Genomic DNA, 23,984 nt, shown 5'->3' with positions numbered 1-23,984 from the left:
AATTGTCAATTTTGTTGCGAAAGACTTTGACGTCAAGGGAATTAGAGTCAGTCAGGAGAGGCCATGATGGTGATAATGTATATGCTACTTGTGCCTAAGCATGTACATCCAAACTTCAATTGCCAACCCACTTCCTTTCTTTAAAACAGTAGTGCTGGATGGGTTCTATTTTATTTCCACCTAGCTGCTTATTTCACTTCCCTTCTTCATTTGCACCTTTCTTACATTTGTGATTTGAGAGGCATTGGTGGTTACAGCCCTTGGTTGCAAAGTCTTTTGTCAACTGCTCTCTGCAGTTTGTGTTCTTTAAAAAACTGGACTTGCATTTTGCCAGTTGCACATCGTGGCTTAAAAAAGCTTCTTTGGATGTTAATGTGCACATGTTCTTTCCTGAGATCGGTAAAACCAAGGTGATTATCCAGTGTTAAACTGTGGCCAGAAGTCTGTAAAAGTCAGTGTATTGCCTCTTCTGAATAGGCAAGTGATTCTGAACTCAAGCAAATTTGCTTTCCTTTTGCTCTGAAATAAAGGTGTCTGTCAGTCTGGAAGTTCATACACTTTTTCTCAATCTTTCTGATCTCACTCTAAACTAAAATTTTACTTGTGTCGGTACTGAAATGTTCATTTTTCCAGTTGTGCCTTTGTCTCCATTTACTCCCCTTTCATCATCCTAAAACCCTTCCAGCTACTTATTTTGCTCTGTGTCTGCTATTGTCATCACAGAATAATTAGGGAATAGTCTGCTGGTACAGCTGTTGTTATTACCAGTTTAACATCCTATCAACTATTATCTATTGCAGTTTTGGACCATGAATTATTCAAATTATGATGAACAATCTAGAAATCAGTGAGATATTGTCAGAGAATGAGGATACTTGAAATACATCAAAGAAAACAAATAAATATATTGAGAGAGAGAGAGAGAGAGAGAGAGAGAGAGAGAGAGAGAGAGAGAGAGAGAGAATTATGTCCAGAGAGAAATAATGGAGTGCATCTACATGAGAAAGTAAATATGAGGTTAGTCTAGAGCAGAAATGCTCCTGACGGCCCCAGAGGAAGCCACATGCACCCTGCTGAACAGTGGGTTGGTGTCCAGTCAGTCTGGCTGGGCCAATATTCCATCAGTCCTGCTGAACTGTCACTTCACTTCCCTTGTCACCGTTGCCATTTCAGCCAGCTATAGAGGTTCATGCAAGCTCCTGGTTGTTTTGGGCTCTCATTAGCAGAGGCAACTGGGCAACCAAAAAGAATGAGGTGCCTGATCTCACCTTTACTACTCACTTCCAGACTTTTTAAAAACTTGAGTGTCTAGTGTGACCTGTAATATGTTCTGGAGAAGAAAAATGGGTTCAAAGATCATTGGAAGTTGTCTACCATTGCTTTAAAATAACACAGCACCTTGAACTTCTCATGCTCAGCTTCAGTCAGTCGGCTCAAGACTTGATTGAATCTCACCACCACAGAGTACATTAGCTGATTCCTTCCCATACCTCCCAGAACTTTTTAGAATAGTGTATTTATGACCAGAAACGATGGGTATGGATCTACTGTATTCTGTGACATGACCAGAGGGGCTGTATTGGTTGATGATGCATATTTCATAAGTATATAAAAAGAGTCAATATCACTTGTTTTATGGACACTGAAGTTTCTGCTCCTCTTGAGTACCGCTAACATACAAGTTATCATTGTCAAACTTTCATTTGAGCTGCTTTGAGTCTCCTTGTGGAGGAAAAAAGCAGGATATAAATAAACACAATAATAACTATAATAATTCTTTGACAATCTTGATTTTTTTTAAAAAAATCTAGAGTGAAGTCACAGAATTATTGCCTTTGCAGACTTTTGAAGCTGCCTCTGTTTGCTACCAATTATTTTCTCTTGTGCTAAAGTGACTATCAGCCGTCAAAATAGAACATGTCAGAATATGCATGAGACAGCATTTTATCATACAATAGAAGCCTCTGAGCAGATTCAGACAAGAAGATCTGTAGCAGTGGATGAGAGTATAAATCTGTGTGCTTCTGCTACAATCCTGGGAGGGTAGAGAAGAAAAATCCTGGTTTTCTTCCAGGATTTGAAGTGAGGTTTTCATTTAAATGATGGCACTCTCTCCCATTTGCTCAATCACATTCTGATATCTATATGCATCCTGTTTTGCTTTGCATGTGCCAGGTTGTGTTTGTGATGGGGTATGCTGAGCTCACCAGTTGGAACAGCATGCATTCATCCCCAAGGCACCAGATTCTGCCTGATATCAGAAGCGAAGTACCTGGAAGGCTGACAGCCAGGAAACATCATATGTTTTAATCTATATTCAGAGAAAGGCAAACTACTTCTGACTATTCCTTGCCTAAGAATGGAGTTACAACTGTGTAACTTGGAGTTACATATTCATAACTGTGTGGTATTCACAATCCCCAGGATCCCCTAGTTTAGGGGTCATATTGGGACTTTGAAAGTCCAACAAAATCAACTTACCAGGAAGCAGCCACTGAGATCAATATCTGTTCCTCTGTTGCTTAGGAAGTAGATGACTCATGTTCCCAGACCATTTCACATGAGTGATCGCCAGTAAGAGTGGCAATTGTGACAAGGATCTCACTTCTGCTTGTCATGAGGGAGATCTTTCACAGGAGAATATGGGTCTGTCTGTGTGCTGTTTCCTAAACAAGAGTCAAGAGACCCCTGTCAATGGCAGTGGCTGCTTTCCAGTATGTGGGAATTTAGTGGTCTGGCTAGCAGTCACTATGAAACTCTGAAACTATAGTAATTACACATTTGTAACTATCCAGTAAGATGCTGGCTATGAACATTTAGCAAAACATATGATTACTGTGGAAGACCAGAAATAAAACTTTAAAGCCTTTAAAACAGTTTTAAATCACATTATTATAACATTATTGTGTTCATAGCATTATATATCATATGCTATTACCATATGGGTTGATTATACGGTGAATACAGTGACTCTGTCACACCAGTTCTTACATCCCCTTTTCTAAGAAAAGAAGAGGAGGGAAAATTTGGCCCAAATTAGTGATCCAAGATATTCTGTTTCATTGATTTCAGCACATGCACAGTTGTTTGCCATAACAAAGGAAATTAATTTGTAGGAGGTCAAATTAAAGCCTCCAGTAGTACTTGGTTCAGTTTCAGTTAGCAATAGTCCTCACCCCTTCAATTATTTTCCAATACATTATCAGTACATTAAATAGAAGCTTATCACAAAAACCTAATTGACCTTGAGTTTTGTTGTCTATGTTAAACTCTGGTCACTTTGTTTATAATTTCCTTGTGCGAACAATCCCAGGCACTGGACATTCAAGGCCACAATCGGAAACAAAGGGATGATCAATTGTGAAGTCATAGAATCATAGAGTTGGAAGGGACCTCGTAGGCCATCCAGTCCAACCCCCTGCCAAGAAGCAGGAAAATTGCATTCAAAGCAATTCAAAGTCACAGGTATGGACTCCGGTGTGTTACAAGGGACAACTCTCCAGTGATGTATGTTAGCATGATAAATTAAGCATCAGTCAATGTTATACAGAGAACACTATTCAAACACCAACAACAAAGTCTAATGGACTACACAATACACATTATTTTAAGGCAGTGTTCTCACCCTAAGGTTGTTCTTCATTACCTTGAGGGCTGAAGAAATGGGTCCAGGACCTGAGATCTAGGAAGTCTGTTTTCTTCTTGATTTCTGAATTTATTCTTTGACATGATAGGTGATCATTTTAATACTGTATCTACTGGCTGAAGCACCCTCTCAGAAAATCTATCCCACTATTTTGCAGATATTTCCCTTCTTATGTAACAAGGATGAAACAAAGCAAATGCATTTATTCAGCAATAAGAAACAGACTGAAAACCATCTGTCTTATCAAGCACAAGCAGTGGTGTTCTACTTCAGTCAAGCTTTGTGCCTCAAAGACTAGGCACATGACTTGAAATTTATGTCTCTGAGCTCTTTTCACAGTTCCCTTGAGACACGGTTACCGTCAAATATCTAAGACTGAGAAACTTTGCTTTGGAGTGACCTTCAAAAAGTGTGCTGCTTTCCAACAGAATGCATTTGGAGCTGCCGGTGTGGCTTCCTTCCTTAGGATGATCTGATTTCTCCATAAATGATTTTAGCAAGAGTACAGGAGAAGATGGGCTCAGGCCAGCAGGATAATTTTAGTTCAGTGAAACCATGGAAGGGATGATACAGCCAAGATAGCAGTGGCAGCTTCTTCACTGATCAGGTGTCAGAACAGCAATTAGGGAAGCTGGCAGTAGCAGCAGCAGCTTCTTAATCTGTACCACCTTGCTCTGACACCTTTCCAAATGCTGATAGCCACAGTTTTTTTTTACAGTAAAGGTTCAGCTTTATGTAGCAACCAGATGCAGCCCTACAGGTTCTCTTCTTTATGCATGATAACTCCTCTCTTTGTGATCTTTAAAAACCCCTTTCGTAGTACCCATATTCCATTAGAAGACTGGTTCTGTCAGCAACATTCAGCTTTCTTGGCTGATACTTAAGAAAGGCAAAGCGGCAAAATATAGGATTGAGGAAAAATATATGTTAGGTCCAACAAATCAAAGGAGCACTGCTTGTAACAATATATTTAGAAGTATCATCTAATTTGACCTTCAGAACTTATCTACACTGATGATAAATGTTGAAATGCCTAAAAGCCAGTGCTGGCTGTCTCTATGATTCATGATGATGGTATCCTGAGTTTTCTGCCCCTAACTCAACTTTGCTCTGTTTCAGGCAAAGTTGAGAGCTACTTTCAAGTTTGCAGGAAATTCTGGAATATCATAGAATTGGAAGAGACCTTGTGGGCCATCCAGTCCAACCCCCTGCCAAGAAGCAGGAAAATCACATTCAAAACACCCCCGACAGATGGGCTTTACAGCAGTGTAGATAGCTAGATTCGTCCACTTTGGAATAATTCACTGTGCAGAAAGACATTACATTTATCATCCTTTTCCTGCACTGATCAACACAGGGAAATTGATGGATTGTTTTAAAATTAAATTTTTAAATTCAAAATAAATGGTGGATTGTATAATGTTTAAGGGGGCTCACATTAGGCAAACCAACATCCTGGCCAGTCTGCCACTACATGCAGCTGCCCAGTTCTGACCTCAGAACATGTGAAGGTGATGGTCAGGTGTTTGCAACCAGCTCCACGGCCAGTGGGGAGCAGCTGTGGTGACATGGAAGACAAAGTGACATCCCCCTGGCACTGACACAGTCTCAATCAATTTGTACTGCTTGGACATTAATAGCCCAGCCATTAATAGACTCAGCCCAGTCCATGTTGTCACTATCTAAGTTGCTCTGGAGCCAGTCTAGCTCTGGATTAAGGAGCTAGTGTACATGTAGCCTCAGTCTTCCAGCAAACAAGACTAGATATTGTTGGTTTTGGGTAGGATTCAATTTAGTAAAGAGGTCATAAAATAATCTGACTTTATAATGCAAGAGATGTAAACAGAGGTCCACATTTGCCTGCCTTTATGACCCTGCCTCAAATCTATGTCTTCACACTTGGGAAGGTAGCACTTTGCTGTTAGTTACTGTTCACCCATCACTGCCTAAACATAAATCACAAGGATACATATCAAACCGATGGGTGACAAGGGCAGTAGATAATAGAGATTTTGGTCACTCAAGAAGGTGATCTGATCAATACACTTGCATTGTAAATAAATAGATCAGAATTAACATCCTTTCCAAGTCCCTTGAACTGTAAGAGAGAGCAAATAGACATATACAACAAAAGATGAAAAATTATTCACATAGCTGAGGTATCGATCCATGTTGAATATGAATATCATGCGCTAAACCTGCACAACATGTGGCTTGCATGTTGCCCCCAAAGGAGTTTGGGCAGCCTAAAAAGGCTTCATTCTCACTGGTCAACTTCCGCATGGCTGTGGTTGAAGTAGTAGCTCTACATAAACACTTCTCTTTGTGCAGCCAGCAGTGTGGTCAGGTCTCCACCAGAGCCATTCCCCAGACAGGGAAACACAAGAGGCAAAGGAAAGGCTTCTCATGAGGCGAGGCAAGGGTGCAGTGGGGCAAAGGTTGGTATTCCTCGTGGAAGGCGGCACTCTGTGGACAGTGATCAGGGCCATGGTCTTTGCAGACAGTGCCTAGGGGTTCCCCAGCAGAGGCAGTGGTGACCGTGATGTTTGCACATAACAAGAGTTGGCATCAGTGGTGCATGACACAGCGACCCTTTGCTCGTAATCATGGAGCTGAAAATGGGAGGGGCAGGTGTACACATCCTATAATCCTTGCAGTAGAGGGAAGCAGAGGGCAAAAGTTCAGGCCTTCTCATTCTGTGAAGAGTGAGAGTAGGAAGAGAGAGAGGAATGGGGCAAACCATGTGAAGAGTTGCCACCAATCAGGATTGTGTGTGGAGGGAAAGAAGAGCAGCCCAAAGAAATTTAGCCTATTTTAATTTTGGCTCCTTTCTACTCATGTGTTGTGCAGGCCTGTTCTGTGGAGATAAAACCTTTTTAAAAAAAATACACACATTTCAATAGTTATAGGAAAGTTGAAATTGGCTGTGTTTATAAGACTAGCTTTTCTCTAAGCAAAAGCTGTCATTCAAGAGGGATGAAAGAAAATAATAGCAGTAGCTATGCTCGAAAAGAAAACAGATTCGAAGCTGCAGAAGGGAAACCCCTATTCTACCAAGAGCTGAAAATAACAAAGAAAACCCGCTAAACGAGTCTTCTATTTCTATAGCAACTATGACAAGACTGAACCTGATACACAGCCTGTAAGAAAAAGCAAAGATTCAGACAGCTTCCCCTATAGCACCAGCGGGCCTGACTGAGGATTTCCTTTGCAGATGAAATGTAACTCATTTATGCCTTCAGACATATCTAAAGGAGGCTATTTTATATATAAGTGAGTTATTCTTAAGACACTTAAGAGAGGGGAAAGGAAGGGGCCTGAGGCTGTCAAGAATTGTGGGAGCTGAAGTACAAAACACCTGGAGGATTGGTTTGCCTATGCCTGATCTATCTGCCACACATCTTTACTGTTTCACTGCAGCATGAAAGTGCATAAATATATCAATATCTCCATCATATATGGTCAACGTCTTGAAGTCTGAAAGCTAGATGTGGACCCTGTCACCCCCTCTCTCCCTTTTAAAATATACTTTCACCTTGAAAACCCCTATGTACACTTTTGGGGTTACAAGGATCAACATTACCATGTTGCACAGTTTCTCCATCCACTTTAATGCTCCAAGGAAGATATACAAGTATATAGGTCATGAGGAAATCATCTTCTGTTTTGAAAAAAGGTGTCAAAAACATGGTGAAAATGCTTTCCTGCAGATGTACAGATCTTTCCCTGAATATTTTTTTAAAATTGGGATGGGGCCACAAGTGATCTATACTTGTGTTATATCCTGTAGCAAATATATCTCTGTGTGTACTCTCAATTTTCTAATATTCATGGTTTCCCTCCCTGTAAAACCAACTTGTGATCTCACTATTATTCTGCAAGGGAGAATATATCCATCATTTAGTAAAATGAAAGGGAATGGCACATCTTGATAAGTATTTCCAAAGTTCAGTATAATATCCACTTATTCATTGCGTGACAAAAATAGCTTTATGTCAGGAGTTATTAATGTTTGACAGTAAATATTTTAGTGATGTGTACAGATTTACATAAAAATATGCTTTATCCTTTTAAAATGTAGAATGTGGCATGTACGTATTTATTTATTTAGAGCATTTATTACCCTATCCTTCAGCCAGAAAGGCTCCTGGAGAGGCTTACAAATTGGTAATTTGCTGGTTTCTTGCCCTTGGACTTGCCTTCTAAAAAGACACAACACAACACAAAAGGAAAAGGGATGACAGCTAGGATGGGATTGAGTCCAACAGATGATGGCTGCTTTTCTCTTTATTTTGGGATGGCAGGGAGACTTCTGTAGAAGATTGATCCAATACACAATGTAGGTGATGCAACATACAAAAATCTGTAATGTGTCTGACAGCATTTTGCTTAAAAAAATCACTGCTACCTACCTATATTATTTTGCTGTTCCTGTTATTGTGTGCATTCATGTCATTTCCAGCTAATGATGACCTTAAAGCAAACTTATCACAAGGGGTTTCTGGACAAGATTGGGAAGGGGTGGCCCTCCTCTGAGGCTGAGAGAGTGTGACTTGCCCAGCGGGTTTCCATGACTCGGCAGGGATTCAAATCCTGGTCTCCAGGGTCATACTCCAATAGTCCAATAGTCAAACCATTACACCTCGTTAGCTTCCAAAAATATACAGATAAATTTCTTTATGGACCAGAGTGTTCCCAGCAGAACATGGGACAATGATGTTGGAAATACATATAGGTACCTGCTCATTTCATTTGCAGAAGATCTTGAAGGACGTTTTTGTGAAATGTTCACTAAATTATATTTATTTATTTACTCACTCACTTTATTTGCTCAAAAGTTATGTATGATTTTAACCCCAATCTATTGAACATTAAAAATGAGGGAATGCAAATGCCGGTTATGTTGTTCTTGTGCAGAGGCTGAAAATATTTTAGTGATGGATAATTCCTTTTTGAATGTGTGTATCAACCATCATCAGGAATGAAGAAAAGTATAGTTTCCCTTATGCCCCTAATCCAAATGCAGCACAAGTATAGGAATGCTGGATCCACTGCTTGGATACCCCATAGAGTCTGTAGCCCTCCAGATATTTTGGTCTTCAAGACCTGTCAATGCCAAGTGTATGTAATAGAAAAGGATTCTGGGGACTGGAGACTCTGGGGCCTGGGACACCAGAGGTTCTCTACCTCCATCTTCCTTTTGTTACAGATACTCCAATTACTGTTTCAAAGGCCAGGGACAAACTCATCAAAACATGTCAAACCCCCCCCCCCCTCCAACCTCCATCAACCTTGTTTATATATTTTGGATTGTTTTGTATTACTATTATTTATTATTGTCCCACCTTTTTCTGATATAGAGATGCAAGGTGGTTATGTGTACTGCAACAGAATTAGACATTGCATGACAGGACCTGGTAATCAGAAGAAAGGACACTGAACAGTTGACACTGAAATTATGGTAATTAAAGTGTAATTATTTGATCAGTTTAATGTAAATGTTGGACTTTCTTTGTTTGAACAGTTTGGAGGGTTTTAGAGCTTACCGTAGATCACTTAATCTCAGTGAAGAAGATGTGTTGATGAACTGATAAAAATCTTCATTAGAATAATTGTTATGTGAACACTAACTTTTTTGTATGTGCAATTTAAGAGTCAAATAAATATTTTTTAAAAAAATGGAGCAAAATCTATTGGTGGCAGTTCGGGTTCTTGATAAGTCAGCTGCTGATATTTTTAAAGCCTTTCAAAGTTATGGACTCTTTTTTTCTTTCTAGAAAGTATTTTAACATCCACAACTGTGAAGAAGCACAATTGGGTGTTTTTTCTAGAGATCATCACCTATTTTCAGACCTGGAAACAGTTGTTTTGTGAATTGGGTAAGCAACCAAAGGATTAGTCACTTCAAAGTCCTTAAGCCAGAGATGTGTATCACATAAAGTCCATTTTACCTTGACTTGTCTTTGGAAGGATTCTGTAGCATTGATGTTATTTTAGTTAAATCCATTCACATCGAATTAAAACTGCCCTCTCACAACACAGATTAGTCCTCATTTTCACAGCTCTTTCTGATGTTAATGAGATTTACCATATGGTCTGTGAATGCAGAATGTAAATAAGCTTCCTTTTCTCCGTTGGATCTCTTCAGTTTTCTGAGGGAGCAGTCAAGGCTTTCCAGTTCATGCTGTGAACAAATACCCAACTACGAGTTCTTTTTACAGTCTATAGATAAAGGAGCCACTATATAGCATCATTAGGAGATGTCACCAGATGAGAGAGCTCCGTGTCTCATTTAACTTACACACGGTGCCAGATCCCCTGCCTATTATTTTGCTTCCTGTGTTTTATCTTCACATTTCCATACCATTGGAATCTTGATCTTCTAGGCTATTGGCAGACAGTGAAGTAAGAATAAGGAACTTTTGCATATCCAGATGTTTTTCACTACATTTTCCCTAATCCATGCTAGGGCTTCTGGAAGTGGTAGCCCAGAATATCTGGATGCCCCAAGGCTTTTCACTTCTCCACTCATGTATTAGGGAAAACATTGGCATATGAATTCTTCAGGGGTTTTACTTCATGTAGTGCAGGGGTGGGAATTATGCTATTCAAGTGCATGCATCTAGAGGTCAGGACGAACATTGTTCATATGCTACTTTCCACTTTTTCTTGAGATGTGGCTTTACTGTGACAATTAGAAATTAATTACATTGAGAATGAAAGATTAGAGCCTCTGATGAGGCTTAATACAAACAGAGTTATCTTGAAGGGGTAAACCAAGAAAACCAACAACTATAGCAGTCTTCTGCTGGCTAGTGTCCCATAATGCCAAAATCTGCAGATGTGGAAAATTCTTGTTGTAATTCAGCCAATGATTGTGTCTAATGTCACTGGAGATTGTGGCTTTGCTGGGTCTGAGGTTTCAAGTTCTTTCCTTGGTGAGGTTTCAAGTTCTGAAAATGAATGGTGTGTTTCTCCTGTAGAGTTTGAAGGCCAAATTCCTGAAAGGGGGGGGGGGGGCAAAGCAACCTTTTTCTAGGAAAGTAACTCCAGAAGATGTATTGTCAGGTGCAAAGGTTAATGAGCTAGAAGATAGGAGACAAAGCCTCTCTAATCTTAGGGTGAATTCCCAATCCCACCGAAGGTCATTGTGCTCATTAGTGAAGAGGCCCTTATCTGCTTGCAAAGGTAAACAAAAAGATTTCTTGATGGTGTATGAGACAGGAAAAGCTTTATATGAGATGGTGGAAAGATTTTAGAGCAGTCTGGGCAATGTTGGAGTTTAATAACATCTTGCATCAAGCCTTTGACAAGGGAATTTCTAGTTTCATGTTTCAAGCTTAGCCAAGTTCCTGTTTCCGAGCCTGAAAGCTTTATTCTGGAGTTCTGTGTATTGGATTTCATGCTGTCCTGTTTATCTGGATTTTGCATCCTTGGATTTTGTATTCTACCTTTGGATCTTGGAGTTAATTGACTATTTCACATCTTTGGACTATACTGTTTTTTACCATTTCTACTGCTTTGCCTTCATATATTCTTCAATAAACTGCTTGCAGATTTGATTGGACTAGTGTGGTAGTTAAGTACGAGGTGTTCCTTCTCTGGGATACAACAATTCTGGGAGTTGGGAGGGGTTCACAAAATACTAACTTTCCAAGCTCAGTGACTATCTCATAGGACCATGTCAAGCCTGCCCATACTAAGTCAAAGTATGTGCTGCGTTAGCTTATTATAGTCCACATTGAGAGATCCTGCAAATCAAAGAACCGAACTCTATGATTCTATCTCAAAAGCTCTCTAAAGCCAACTTGGAGAAGAACCAGAAATGGAACCTGACATCTTTTGCCAGAAAAGCCTGGGTTCTAGGACTGAAACAGTGCCCCCACTTTCATTCCTGGACTTCACTTTTCTGTCATTTTTTTTAAAAAAAAATCTATGTCTTTTGCTTCCCATCTTCCCACAAGGAAGTGATTATATGTTCACTCAAAACAAGCATTGCTCTTTCCTCAACCCAGGATATCTTCTGGGAACATCAGCACCATTAAAAAAAATGACTTCTAAAAGACCAATGGGTCTTTTAGGTTTTAAAGAAGTTTTCTCTAGTATTTATGTGGAATCTCTATCCTTATTATTTGAATCCATTTGGTTGATGTTTTAGTCTCTGAAGTTACAAAAAATAATTTTGCTTGATCTTCTAGATGTCATCCCTGCAATTTTCCGAGACTCTCAATTGCTTAACAAATTCCAAATGAAACCTGTATTATTTTTGGATAATCATACTAGACTCCTCTAAGCATTGTTCCCAATGATTCACTATATTTATTCTTTTAAACCTTGAATAATTAAAGAGCATCTGTTTGCTACTGTGCTGACAGCTGAGATTTCAATCTCAGCTATTCACTAGGTCAAGACATTGTGGGTGGGGGTGGTATAATGGGGTTTCAGGCTTAATCTCTATTTATTTTAGGCCCCATATTTTATGAAAACATTTTTAGGGATTTCAGAGTTCAAAATTCTGATTTGAGGACAATGATGATGTCACGATACAAAAGACCCAAAAATAATGGTAACATCATCTGGAAAAAAGAAGAAGAGTAAGAACAGAAAATGGTTTCAAAGACCTATGTACTTTTTGGATCAGTGCTATTTTAATCTATATAAATGACTTAAGTTAAATCAGACAAGTGGCCCAAAATTAGAATTAACGAGGAATCAATTTAGAACAAAAGGGGAAGGGTAGACGTTTTCATGCAGAAAATTATTTTAAAATGGTTGTAACAACTTCTGAAGCAAGATTGCTACTAAGATGATAAAAAATATTGTGCACAATTCAGCAGCAGTATAAATCCCAGTGATTTCAATACAAGAGATTTAAGGAAGTGCTAACTTTTCCCAATGAGAATAAAAAGGCCTCATATCTTAAATAACTGATATCCATAATACATGCAAAATTATGACTTGAATAGTATCTTAATAGATAATTTCAAAAGGACAATATGTATGGTAACTGTGATACATTTCTCAATTTTGTTTACTATGTAGATTTCCAAAGACTCATCCTTATACATATTATGTGTGTTAATGCTTATACTTTCCTATACCACCTAGGGCATCTGTTTATTTATTTTAGAGTTTGGAAAGGTTACGTTTTGGACTATAACTCCCACAATTTTGGACAGATGACACCAAGGAGATTCAGGCTTTATAGTCCAAAAGGTATCTCCTCCAAGCTTTGGTTAATTTGTATAGGGAAAATATTAAGGGGGAATTGTCTAACCACACCTCCTGATGAAGTGGACTGTGGTTGCTGCAATTCCTTTGTTGGCATAACTCTACTCTGTTATGCTTAGTTTAGATTTGAGTTCAGGTACAGGGAACATTGGGCCTGCAGATATTGTTAGACTTGAATTTCCATCAACCTTAGCCGTAAGTGAAGGATGATAGGACCTGCAGCCTCAAAACATCTGGAGAGCCACATATTTCCCATCCCTGCCTTCGTGGTAGGAACCTGCTTTCTAGCATGACACCGAAGTGGAAGATTATATTGGAGGAAGAATCCTGCCCCCCAATGTGACTACTTCTTCTGGTTCTACTATTATTGAAGAAACCATTGTTCATCATGTGTCAAGATAAGATGCATTCATTTAAGAGCAAATAGTTACACCTTTCAAATTATGTCATAGCACCTGCAAACATCTGTGCCTGATTTACACCATTCATGGTATAAGCATTATTCAGGTATGGGATTCTACTCTGGGACCTTTTGCAGACCACATGGATTGCTCAAAATGCTAATAGTGAAAGCCTTTTTCTTCAAACTAAAGGCCAGCATGAAGTTAGGCAAGGTTAGCCCTAAGTAATTTCCAGTAGCTCTGTGTGGAGAAGGGTTTGAATAGTTTTTGCTGGCTTAGGGTTAATTTAGTTGACCCTAGGCCATCTCTACCAGTTAGAATTGCATTTTTATTTATTTGTTTCATATCCCTTCTTTCTCCAAAAATGAGACTCAGAGCAGTTTAAAATATGATTTAAAATAACATTAGCTAAAATAAACGTGAACAAGGCAATCAAAAGCAATCAATCCATTCAAAATATAAACAATACACATAGCACATATTATACATTTTAAAAAGGCAATAACTACCCATTTAAGAAACCCAGTTTCAGGGCTTAACTTGGAAATCTGTGTATCTTTCATAGTTCTGCAGTTTTGAGTCTGGGTTTCTATTGTTTGGATCACTCTTTCTTTCCTATCGTTATTCTGTGAATGTGCCAGTTATCTTGTCCCTGCAACTAATAGTGCAGATTATTGTTCTATTCCAGAGTTCTTCATTTATTTGTGATTCTGTACTGTTTATTGCAGGTGCCACTGAAACAGCACAATTCTATTACCAATCTCACCTTACGCCCACTGTCCTGCAAATGCTATTTTTTGTGTACGTCATGGTCCAGCTCTGTTATCTGATTTGTCTCTGTTATCTGATTTGTCTCTCTTGCTCTTGTCATACCACACTAATGCTTCAAAACTTCAGGAGGATTAAAACTCCATCCAGGGACACTGAAGCAGGACTAAGAGTTTAACCTGAAGATTGTGTCTCTTGCATTTTGTGTGCCTATCTGTCAATTACTTGTATATGCCATGACTAGCTGTGTGTTGGTACAGCTATGACATGAAACCAGTTTGCTGAATAACTGCCATTCACAGCACACTGAAGCAGAACTGACAAGAATTTTCAATTTACTCTGAGGATAGGATTGCTTGGACTTTGAGCAAGCTATTTATCTCTGGAATAGCAGGACCATTTGCGAACATGTCCAAATGCAGAGGGACATCCAGTATTCTTGAATTGGGCATGACAACCAGGATCAAAATATTGCTTGAGCTAGTAAGAATTTCAGACTATTTTGGTTTCATTTAATGACCTTGTTATTGCCAGGACCTGAGATAATTATCTTAATTTCTTCATAAGATATCATCAAATTCGTATTGCCAGGTTCATCAGTATGAATTTGTGAGGGCTCATTTGCTTTAAAGAAGCTTTTAATCTAAATCAGCATCAGGGCAATCCTAATGTTTGCGTGGAACAGACTGACAATTTCAAGTTTGTGAAAACCAGAAAGAAAAAAAGGGAATAGCAACATTCTTTGTCTTTGCTATTAGGAAGAAAAAACTTGAGGTTAAACTTGTTGTAATATTTATCTCTCTTTTTGGTCCATATGCAAGGCGTTCCAGAGAGATTTTGATATTATAAATTGTGGGTTTCATCTACTCCTCCCAGACTCAAGACATTCCAGAGAGAGTTTCCAATACTATAAATCCCAGGTTTCATCTACTCCTCCCAGACCACGAGTCTAATTACCTAGCTTTCACCATGCTTTGATGTTTGAGCTTCAGTATCCGAAATCACACAAATTTCAAAATCCATATGTGTGCAAAACTTTTTATACCTTCACAAGAAGCCTCAATAATTCTTCATGGCTTACACAGTAAAAATTGAGGTGAGGGAGAAAGACTCCTAGAAGCATAGAGTTGGAAGAGGCCTTGTGGACCTTCCAGTCCAATCCCTGCCAAGAAGCAGGAAAATCACATTCAAAGCACCCCCAACAGATGTACATCCAGCCTTTGCTTAAAAGCCTCCAAAGAAGGAGCTTCCACCACACTCCAGAAGTCCAGAAATTGTTTTACCTAGATGTTTTAAACCACTGAGGTCTGTGATTAAACTCCCAAAATAGCGATTGCAGGCTTGATGAGCCACTGATGGGTGGGCAAGTATTACTTGCCCTTTTAGCAAAGCCTTTTGTAGTTTCTTTCTTTGGGAAATGTAAGCACTATCTGGTCAGGTACCTTTTTCTACTGTAAGATAGTGACAGAAATGTGGAAAAATCTGTAGGAGGAGGAAGGAAAATGGAAGATAGGGTTTCCTTTCCAAGCTGGGAGCCCTATTTCTGTAGTACACCATCCCAAGAGCCGTAGGATTTTAACTGTAACTAGTAAAGGTTGGTAGCTCTGATATCTAAGCAATGGTGAATGCTCCCTTGATTCTACTTCAGCTTTAAGGGATTTGTCCCCAATGCTGAACTTATTTTAAGAACAGGGTTCAGTAATTTGGACTGCTCCTTTTAAATTCAGACCACAACACTGAGCATATTCACTATCGCTATGCCACCAGTACCAAAGTTGACAGCTGCAACTGTTTGTACTTACTTTATTATAAGCCTCTGCTTTTCTTTATCGCTTCAGTTAATGTTGGTTTAGTTGTCATCTCCCATTGTCTCATGTAAATAATGTTCACAGCAATAAATAAATACATAACCGTATTATGAATACTTCAAGGCAGAATATTCTTAACATAATTCAACAAATAAAACTGCATATCAAAGGAGAGGCATTGCTGGGATATTTCCTTCAGAATATTAATAATCATTCTTCTATATTACATAGTTCATTTGCAAGTACACAAAAGGTGGAAAAAATAAACAAGGTTGTCATTATTTACCTTGCCCTGTTATATATATATAGTTAAAAGAAAGAAGACAGATGGTAATGTGAATAATGTTGTTCATCATCAGGGTACACAAAAACCTTTACACCAGCAATGGGGAAATGTTGGTTTGTGGACTACCTACAGCATCCAACTTCTTTTGTGGCCTGAAGACCCCCTGATAGCACCCCAAGCCTCTGTATCCTCCTAAATACTCCATATAGAAAATCTCTATTTCTGGAGCAGCTGATATCTTTTAATCCTTTAACCAACCCAACTATCATACTTGGTGAAGACTGGCTGAGAGGAAAAAAGGGATTACAAACCAGAAATAGATTTTCAATCCTTACCAGACAGAACTGTTGGCCATTTATTGGCTTTTCCGGATATAAGATATTAACAATATTAAATTGGTATTTGCTGAATATAACAGGAGGGTCATCATTTTATCTTGATTTAAGGTCAAGAATTATGATTCAAGGGACTAGAAATTTTTGGTAAACCTATAACTGTTGAATAAACAACTGTTTCCAATGATGAAAAGAAATAAGTTTCTCCCAACCTGTGGATGGTTGGGAGATACAGCTGACCCTATAAGGGTTAAACGAATTACATTAATAGAAGTATGACTACTTAAAGGGAAGGTGCTATAGTTCTATTTGATGTAAGTTAGAGGAGGGAAGGGGATAAAATGTTGCACTGGAGAGCCAGTGTCATGTAGTGCTTTGATAGTTAGAGACCAGATTTTAATTTCCTGTTTGGCTATGGAAATCCATTAGTGACCCTAAGCAATTGACATGCTCTCGGCCCCAGAAAACTCCATGATAGGTTTAGTTTAGGGTCGCCATAAGTCAGAAAGAACTTGAAGGCATGCAACAACAACATACTGCATTGGCCATATGAACAAGATATTCTTAATACATATTTTCAGTTCTATAGATTAAAGATGTCAGTGATTTGCACTGGTCAGAGTGATATATGCTGGATTGGTTCCATCCATATCTATGGCAGTGAACTGGTGGTTAATATACACAGGTGATAGCACTGTCCACTAGTCTGAAAACGCTATCTTTCTGCTTGGTGGATATGCAGAGAAGGGTCCTTGCATGCAGCAGAATGTCCAGCCATGAATTGGAGCTAAAGGGTGCTAATAATTTCATGTCCCTTCCTCTCAGAAGCTGGTCATATTTATGATACTATTTGTCATCTTGAAATCAGGATTAATAGCATGCTGTGTCTTCAGACCTTGTTGGGTGATAAAGATAAATTGCCTCAGATTAACGTCACTTCATCCAATCCAAATAGTGGCCCATTACCAAATGTACACAAACAAGAATGTATCTTGAATGGCAAGTTTGCTCTCAAAAGTAATTTGAAGATTTACCAATCCATGAAGTATGATTAATCCTCAAAAGGCTGGTGAGTCAAGGACAAATGGGGAAACACAAAAAATGGAGGAGAAAAATGACATTTGTATGTCTGCATTTTTATCATTTGTGAACATTGGCGGCAGCAAAAGAGAAGAGGAGGGAAAGCTATTAACCAATCTAGTGTCGGGCGCATCATTTTATTTGTATATAACTACGGATGCAAATATTGGTATATTTCATTCTTCTAAAAGCAAAGGATTTCAAAAGTTTCTCCTTGCTGATTATGATAGGTTTTTCATAGTCTTAATGAGCTCTTGCATTGCCAGCAATTAGAGACTGAATTTGTGAAAATAGTTATAGATTATCTCTGCTTTGACTTGACTTCTCTCAGTCTCACCTCTTCTCTTATTATGAGTCACTGCAGTTAATTTCTGTATATGTTTAGATTCCTTGTTAAAAGTTGATAGAGTTCCATTTAGGCCTGTATTTTTCCTCAAATGCTATATGCATGGGCTGTTCATATTAACTTTTAACATATATTGTTATAACACCATTTACCGATTCTGTTATTTAGTTGAGATATACAGTGATTCCTCACTTATTGCGGGGGGTTACGTTCCAGGACCACCTGTAATAAGTGAAATTCCGTGAAGTAGGGGCACTATATTTATTTCAATATTTACACATTATATTAGTAGTTAGGTGGCCTTTCTCCCCTTTGTAAGCCTTCTTCCTGTGCTTCTTCCTCTCCGGCACCTGCCGGTTTCCCTTTTGTGCATTCGCCTCCCTCTCGTTGGCATCCAGAGTGGCCCAGCTGGACGCTGACAAGAGGGAGGGTGCATGCGCAAAAGGGAAATTGGCACTTTTTGTGCATGCACACTTCTCAGCAAGGGAGTGAAAAGGGAACTGCAAAGTAGGGAGGGAACACTGTATTTATTTATTTATTTATTTTTATGTCGGGCATATTCAGTATATTTCAGGCCTGTTTTGTGGGAACTTTGTTTTGAATTTTAATGTTCCCTCAGTGAGATTTAAAACACTTTTTAGCATTTAAAACATTTCGTGTGTATGTGCAAAATCTGCAAAATTGTATTTGCAAAATTGTTTTTATGCAAAATACCCCTGAAATGCAAAATATTCTGTGAAAGTTTAGTTTTTTCCATAGTGGAAAAATGATTTGCCAAGATATTCTTTCTTTCTCTCTTTCTGAGAGATCCTTTCCATCTCTCAGAACTTTAGAAACACAAATACAAGAAAAGGTAGACAAATTAATTCACAATTTACTGATAGTATTTTACATTTTCTGATGTAGCTAAAAAGCTTGCAGTATTTGGAGACTGTGCAATGGATACAAGTATTGAAATATATCCATCTCTCTTCTTCCTATAATATTATGTGATTCATAATCTTTAATTCAATTTATTGATATCCTACAAAAGAAAGCCCAGAGCATATGATATAAGAACAATTCAATAATTTGAGACTACTACATTATGAAAAATGATTAAACAATATGGATGCAGCATAAATCCATCTATTATGAAAACATGAATGGAATATAAAATTAATAAACAACATATTAACACACAGTAATAATAATAATAATAATAATAATAATAATAATAATAATAATAATAACAACAACAACTTTATTTTTATACCCCGCCCCATCTCCCCGAAGGGACTCGGGGCGGCTTACATGGGGCCAGGCCCGATAAAACAAACAAAACAGTAACAAAGCAATAAAACAATTATCCCAGTAAAAAACATCAGCATCAATAAAAACAATCATTAAAATCAACAAGCAGGATACAGTGTTAAAAACAGGAGACTAATTCGTAGATCCCAGGCGAAATGCAGAGTGATACGAAATGAGAAAAGGAAATTTCACAGTTGGACAATAAAGTGCGGTATAAAATGGCAAGACAACAACAATGGGACTATTATGGAATGGACAGATAGATCAATCCAGCAACAACTAAACATCGAAGGCCTTTTGAAAGAATAATAACATGCAGCCCATATTTTAACATGTTTTAAATCTTATATATCTACTTCACCAGCAAACACACTCTATTACACACACATACACACACACACACACACACAAAACTATATATATATATATATATATATATATATATATATATATATAGTGTTTCCTCACTACTTCATGGTTCGCTTTTCATGCCCTCTTTGTTTCACGATTTTTAATAAACACTAAAATAATAGTATACATCATAATATAATATTATAAATCCCTCTTTCTATTTCCTTCCTAAGGAGAAGCCTAAGGAAGGAAGGAAGCAGAAGCCGAAGGGAGAGAAAAGGAGGCTGAAGCAGCTTTGTTTTCGCCTCACAAGGCAGCGGCAGACAGAGACGCTACTTGCCAATGAGATTGTAAACAACACAAATATAGTGTCCCTACTTCACAGATTTTCACTTTTCGCGTAACCCCCGTGATAAGTATATGATTAAAGGAGACATAAGCCAAGAGCAGAACTAGCCAAAATTAATAACATAGGATATAAAGTGCCTCCATTTAGGTACAAAATCATGTCAAACTATGACCTCACCAGACAGGTGGTTTTCCTTGTCAATGCGTGCTATCAGCATACTGTTGGGATGGAATTTGACGGAGCTCATCAAACGACGCAGGGCTACTTCCGACAGGGCTCCGTGTTGGCAGCAGGCCAGCAGCGCACAGAGATGGAGCCCTGAGGAGTTGGGTGACTACTGGAGACAATATGGGGACACCAAGGAAGGAAGCCAGGGACAACGGGGAAATGGGATGGCAGCCCGAGACCTATGAAGGTAAGGGGATGAAGCAGAATGCTGCCCCACTGTTTTCCCCGTTGTCTCCTGCTTCTGGACCTCCATGTGATGAGATCCGCAGTCCTCGAACTACAGGTTAATTTAGAAACAGAAACTGGCAGGCAATACATACAATTTGAATGTCAAGTGGACTGTCCTGGAGGAAAAGCAGTATTTTTAGAATTTCAGTAAACTCACAACTTCTCTTGATTTCATTAAAAAGATACAAAGATGCTTGATGGATGTATTTTTCTCTCTGTTTCAAATATTCAGATCTCCTGTTTTATTGTTTTAGATTGTTATGGATAGAGACTGTATGCCATTCAGTATTTCCCTAAAGGACAGTTTATGAATGTGTTAGAAATAATCTTTGTCAAAACTTATTATCAGAAATGGATTAAACACATCAGATATCCTGGACTAGAATAATCCCATCCATCACTTGATAACTGATGCTTTCCAGAATGTGGCTCATAAATAGGTCTTGGGACCAGAGTCAGAAATATCACACAGTAGTCCAAAATTGGAGTGGGAAAATGTCATAAGGAAAAGAGAGAAAACCTTAAGGTATTTATGCTGTCAGATCCACAGGAAAGTTGGATTGCAATGGTTTACTATCTTTAGGCCTGGATTTGGTTATCTCATCATAAGAATACAAAGGCCATTGCTATAATGGTCGTGCTGAGTCATTGAACAACTATTTGTACAGAAGCTAGTTCTACTAAATGGTTGCACAATTATTTGTGAAACCTTTTATGTAACTTCTCACACAGCCAGATGACAACCAATTGCAACTGACTGTATAATTTCTATGCAACTTTACACAACCACTTTGCACAACTACATTATTGTAAGAAAAACTGTATTGGATACTGTACTTGGTGATCTTTCTGAAAATGTGCAATTGAGAGGACAATGGACATTGTGCTAAGGCAAGAACACAAATATATAATGCCCCTTTAAATCCATTTAAATGTACTATGGTTTGCTGACCTAGTAGGAAAAGTCTTTACTTAATCTCCTTAAGACTTTATAGTCTTGAGCTTTTGTTGTCATTGTATTTTGTTAAAAGGAATTGTAGCTCTATCAGCATATAAGGCTGATGACAACTACATGTAAAGGCTGGATCTTACTGCACCTTAATGATATTTCAATACTTTTGATTTAATGAAAATTAAAAGCAGCATTTTTGTTGCCTTTGGGTAAAAGCTGCAGTTCATTGCAAATTCAATTTCAGTCCCAGTATTTCAATGCATCTGTGAATTTTGTAGAGCTAATGGTTAGGGGTTTGTTCAATCGGCACTCACCCAGGTAATTACCACTTTATCACTGCCAGGACTTAACCTAGCAGTATCTGAAAAAGGACTTTGGAAATGTTCCAGTAGAGACCCTGAGTAATAAGATTCTACACTTGCCCTTCTCACCCCTAAATAGCAAGAAAAATCACAACACATATCTATAGAACAAAGAGAATGATTCACATTTTAATTTCTCAAACATATGAGCACATAAAATGTGAATAGAGGCTGACAATTTGAAAAATAGCCTGGATGAACTTCGAAAAGCCACTAGAAAAAGAACTGCTTTGAAAATACCTACCTGTCTTATATTACTATATTTGTCTGAAACATTCATTGGAAATGAAATAGCAAAAATCATATTGAATCCTTGCTTTGCCTGTATTATGTAAATTTTCTCTATTTTTTAACGGTTCATTTGAAAATCTGAGTTGAGATGCAGGATGTTGATGAATATTTCTCACAGTTATGTTTTCCTCCGTAAGCCAATAACAATGTGAAAATATTTAAAGAGGCAGTGTAGTGTAGTAATTTGAGTGTTGGACAAGGACAATGGGTGTCAAGTTTCAAATCCTTGCTTATCAGCCTTGCTTATAATGCATAAATTAAAAAGGCAATATTGACAGCAGCATCCCACTTCATATATCAGGTATGAGTAAAGTGTGGTCCTACAAATGTTGCTGAATTTTTCAAATTCTAGTAGCCATATCCAGTATAATCAATAATGAAGAACTCTGGTGGTTACAATTCAACAAGAGCAGGATGGCCACATGGTTCCCACTTGGAGATATGTACAGCTAGCCTCTCACATTTATAAGTTAACTTTTGCAAATACATGGATTTGATTTATATGTTCTTTCTATAAATTTCTAGGTCCTCCAGTGCAATTCTGTGGTCAATGTCTGGTGGAAACCTTACCATACAATTGTCATTGAAAACCTATAGATTCTTAGACTAGTGTTCTTCCAAGTTTTAAAAAAATCATTTTTATCCACTGTTTTTCCACTTTTGTGGAGGGTCTGGTCCTGCTAACCCCACAAAAATGGAGAATCTATTCTATTGAAAAAACATAAGAAACTTCTGAGATACTTCTTGCTGTAAAAGACTTTTCTGAGATGTTTTTTTGCCATGCCCCTGTTCAACAAATTGAATCTTTGTGTTCCCTTTCTCCTCCATATTTCCTTCACTTCATATTTTCACTGTCGCCTCACAATGCTTTTCTGATTTTCTTTGCTTGTATCTTTTATTTTCCATTTCACACAAAATGAAACATTTTATCTTTTGTAAGTATACCTAGAAACAAATATGGTAGGATTGGCCTCTAATTAAGCATTTGATTGTAGAACCTCTCTCATCCAATACTTTTTAAACAGTTGGAATAATAGAATTATAGAGTTGGAAAAGACCACATGGGTCATATAGTCCAACCCTGCCATGCAGGAAAAGCACAATTAAAACACCTCCTACAGATGGCCATCCAGTCTCTGTTTAAAAGCTTCCAAGGAAGGAGCTTTTGCCAACTCAGAGGCAGGAGTTCCACTTTTAAACAGCGCTCACAGTCAGAAAGTGCTTTCTAATGTTCAGGTGGAATCTCCTTTCCTGTAATTTGAACCCATTGCACCAAGTCCTAGTCTCCAGGGCAACGGAAAACAAGCATGCTCCCTCTTCCTTATGACTGTCTTTCAAACATGGCCATCATGTCTCTTCTGAACCTTCTCTTTTGTAGGCTAAACATACTCAGCTCATTAAGGCAGTCCTCATAGGGCATGATCTCCAAACCATTGATCATTTTAATTGCCGTCCCCTGGACACCTTTTAACTTGTTGATATCTGTCTTAAATTGTGGTGCCCAGAATTGGACACAGTATTCCAGGTGAGGTCTAATCAAAGCAGAATAGCGATACACCATTACTTCCCTTGATCTAGACACTATTCTCCTTTTGATGCACCCCAACATCCTGTTGGCTTTTTTAGCTGCTGCATCACACTGTTGGCTCATGTTTAACTTGTTGTCCACTAACAACCTTATCGCAAAAGCTGGTGAAGTGACCTGCTTCGCCAGGCTTTGTAGAAGAAAGAGAGTGGCAGCGAGGCTGAGGAGAGGATTTCTCTTCCACTACAAGGAGAAAAGTGTAGTTTGGGTAGCTCTGACAGAGCTACCTGCACTTTCCCTTCAATTTCCCCATGTGATGGCAGAAAGGACGGCAGGACAACACGAGTTACCGCCTTTTCTGCCATCTGATGAGGGGAGGGAAAGGGTGCCTCTCCAAGCTTCCCTCTTCTTTTCTGCTCCTCCCTCTCCACCTGCCTCCCATGCCCCCAAAAGCCTTTCCCCCACATTCTTTCCCCAAAAACATATTTCCCTGCTTCCCTCACC

This window comes from Anolis carolinensis, chromosome 2 (assembly GCF_035594765.1).
Source record: "Anolis carolinensis isolate JA03-04 chromosome 2, rAnoCar3.1.pri, whole genome shotgun sequence".
Classification (NCBI taxonomy): domain Eukaryota; kingdom Metazoa; phylum Chordata; class Lepidosauria; order Squamata; family Dactyloidae; genus Anolis; species Anolis carolinensis.
Note: the sequence above shows the minus strand (reverse complement) of the source record.